The 3,608-nt window shown below is 40.9% G+C and overlaps 1 protein-coding gene across 1 annotated transcript in view; it reads right to left on the bottom strand.

The window, feature by feature from the left end:
* Nucleotides 1-3,608, bottom strand: part of Rab3gap2 (RAB3 GTPase activating non-catalytic protein subunit 2) — a gene marked incomplete in the record, with an annotated part of 108,819 nt that overhangs the window by 88,255 nt on the left and 16,956 nt on the right.

Genomic DNA, 3,608 nt, shown 5'->3' with positions numbered 1-3,608 from the left:
TGTGTGTTGTGTGTGTGTGTGTGTGTGTGTGTATGCATTACATGCACGCAAGTTCCCACAGAAGCCAGAAAAGGCTGTCGGATCCCCTGGAACTGGAATTACAGGCAGTTTTAAGCTGTTCAATGTGGGTACTGAGAACCAAGCCCAGGTCCTCTGCAAGAGCAACAAGTGCTCTTAACACCACTGAGCTTCTCTCCAGCCACAGTGGCAGATAAAAATTTAACACCACCAACCATAAAATGTGAAGAAATTATTTAAAGGCCAAAAGTACCATGCTGATTAAAAAGGCAAGATCCAACTATCCTACGTCTGTAAGAGACACAATTTAGCTTCCAAACCACGAATAGGTTAAAAGCGGCAGCACGGAAAAGATGCACCAGGGAAGAACAGAGCCAGAAGAGTTGGAGGCTATCAACTATCAGACAAAGCAGACACAGGGCTGTCACCACAGGCAAAGGCGTACTTCAGAATGACAGCTGTCACAAAGATGAGACTTTTAAACGTAAATGCACTTCACAGGAGAACCCCAAAATACAAGAAGCAAAAGTCAAGGGGAAGAGATACTTCCACAAGACCAGATGGAGATTTCAACTGTCTCCTCTCACGAACAGAACAAAAGTCAGGAAGATTATAGAAGAGACGAAGAGATCCACTTAACCTCACTGAAATACACAGAACCCTTACCCATCAGCAGCAGAAGGCACATTCTTGTCATACAGATTAGCATCTACAGAATAGACACTATGTAAAGAATCAAACAGGCCCAGTAAATTTAAAAAGATCAAAACCACGCAACAGATGATCCTTGATAACACCAGAGTGAAATAAAAAATAGCAAACAGAACAAAGCCTGGGCATCCTGAAGATGGAGTCCTTCCTTGTTCACAGCTCTGCTTTTGTGATCTGAGCCACCTCTGGTCAGTCATGCTCCAAAAAGGTTAACTGGAAAATGCCAGAAATGAACAACTGATAGGTTTTAGGTTGGGCACTGTTCTGAGTTGCATGATGAAATATCACACTGTCCTGCTCCCTTGTGCCCTGATGCTCCTCTGTAGCTGTGAGTTATGCCTTTGTCCCGTGTACCACACGTGTATGTGCTATCACTCATTAGTCACTTGACAGTCATTTTGGTTATCAAAGCAACTCTCAGAACATCACAGTGTATATTTCAGGTAACTCTTATTAATTTAATATTGGCCCCAATATACAAAAGAATGATGGTAGCAATTTTATTCTGGCATATTGTTAAAATTGTTCCATTTTATTATTTGTTACTGTTGTCAATGTCTTACTGTACCTAATTTGTAAATTAAACTTTATCAAAAGTATGCACATATAGGATAAACAGCACATGTAGGGTATGGGACTATTCAAGGTTTTTGGCATCCATGGGGGGGTCTTGGGATGAGCCCCTCTCCTCCTTAAGGGGAGACTGCTGTATTTGTAAATTAATCAATATGCTTCTAACTCACAGAGCAAAATATTTATTTTGAAAATATTTTGAAGTAAATGAAGTTGATCAAGTGAAATCAGAAAATATTTTGAAGTAAATGAAACTGAAAACACATCTAAATTTGTAGGTGCAGCTCAATCACTCTGTACAGGTAAATGGACAGTTTTGTCTTACAAAGAATATAGACTTAAATAAGCAATTTGGGGACTGGAAAGATGGCTCAGCAGTTGAGAGCATGTGCTGCTCTTCCATAGGATCTGAGTTTGATTCCCAGCATTTCTTTCTCCAGCTCCAAGAGAGCTGAAGACTCTAACCTCTGAAGGCACCTGTACTCATGTACGCATACCCACATGCAATCACAGACATACATATAATTAAAAACAAGTTAATTTAAAATAAGTAATCTGAAATGCCACCTTAAGAAGGTAGAAAACAGTGGGAGCTCCTTCCTTTCTCGCTCCTTGGCCATCTTGGTGGCTGCTCTTGGTTGGGTGCAGCCTCCAGCTTGTTAGGAAAAGCAGAAAGTACATGCTGGGGTACAAGCAGACTCTGAAGATGATCAGAAAGGGCAAGGTCAAACTGGTCATCCTCACCAACAACTGCTCAGCTTTAAGGAAATCTGAAGCAGGATATTCCATGTTGACCAAACTGTCCATCACTACAGTGGCAGTAATACTGAACTGGATACAGTGTATGGAATAACTGGCTGTTACTGATCTAGGTAATTCTGATTATTATTAGAAGCATGCCAGAATAGACTGGTGAAAAGTAAACCCGGAAAGTTTTTCTTTAATATAAAAATGTGGCAGAGCTTTTTTTTTTTTTAAACAAACTAAAAACAAAACTCAAAGTAAAGAGGATTAAAGATATAATTAAAGTGAAACAGAAAAAAAAATACTGGCATCCTGAAACTCTTAAGTTTTGAAACTAACTGCTAGGGAAAATTTTTTTGTTGTTTTAATTTGTTTTTTTGAGACATGGCCTCCCAGTAGCCCAAGCTGGCCTGGAACTTGCTATGCAGACCAAGTTGGCCTCTACCTCATAAGAGATCCACCTGCCTCTGCTTCCAGAGTGTTGGAAGCAAAGGTGTGGCTGCCTGCAGAAAATTTTTTCTTTTTAAATTCAGGTAGCATAACCAAGGAGAAAGGAGAGAAAAACAAAAATTACCAATATCACAGAATGAAAAAGAAAGTCTCTCTAAAAACAAAGAAATTTGAATTAATGAAACATTTGTTATTTCTGGTTCAAACAGCCCAATTCCTGCCAAGAAATTCTACAGCAAGATTGTGAGTGGCTTCTAAGAAGCAAAGCAAACACTGTCTTTTTCTCCCACTAGTCACTAGTCACAAATAATGCTGCCACAATATCTGTCATAGAAACAAGTCAAGGAGGCAGAAGGAACTTAATTTATTCTTTTTTTTTTTTTAATGTGTATGAGTGTGTTGCTTTCATGTACAAGTGTATGCATGTCATGCAGTGCCCATGGAGGTCAGAGGAGGGTGTCAAGAGTCCCTGGTACTGGAGTTACAGACAGCTGGGAATCAAACCCAGGTCCTCTGCAAGAGCCACTGAGCCATCTCTCCAGCCCTAAGAGGGAGGAACTTTATGATATTGCTAAATTATCAGTCAGCCAACGTAGCTATCCTAATTCTGGGTTTACTTCTATGTGAATTAATGAAGTTTCTTGTTTAAGCCAGTTTAAGTCAGATCATCCACGATTCACAGGTCAAGAACCTGCACAGAGCTTTGTCTGCTACACTCGTTGCTATATTCTCGGCACCTGGAAAAAAGCCTACAATATGATGGGCACCATAAAGATTTGTTGAATGGACACAGGAAACAGTCTAAAAGATTAACTTTCGAGGGATAAAGAACCCTAAAGCAAACACATTTCGCCCACTGCTATGGTTCTACTGTGTCTCCCCCAAAGCCATGTTAGAAACTTGGCCCCCAATGTAACAGTGTGGGGAGCTGAGGGCTGGTGAGACAATGGTGATGAAGCCATGACAGCACAGTGAGCAGAGTGACGCTGCCACCAGGGATGGGTTCGTTGTCACAGGAGCGTGCCTATTGTAAGAGGCGGAGTTTGGCCCCATTCTATACTCTTTCTCTCTCTCTCTCTCTCTCTCTCTCTCTCTCTCCCTCCCTCCCTCTC

Source organism: Nannospalax galili, unplaced genomic scaffold, assembly GCF_000622305.1.
Source record: "Nannospalax galili isolate Female #2095 unplaced genomic scaffold, S.galili_v1.0 scaffold592, whole genome shotgun sequence".
Lineage (NCBI taxonomy): Eukaryota > Metazoa > Chordata > Mammalia > Rodentia > Spalacidae > Nannospalax > Nannospalax galili.
This window is presented reverse-complemented; position numbering and strand designations above follow the sequence as displayed.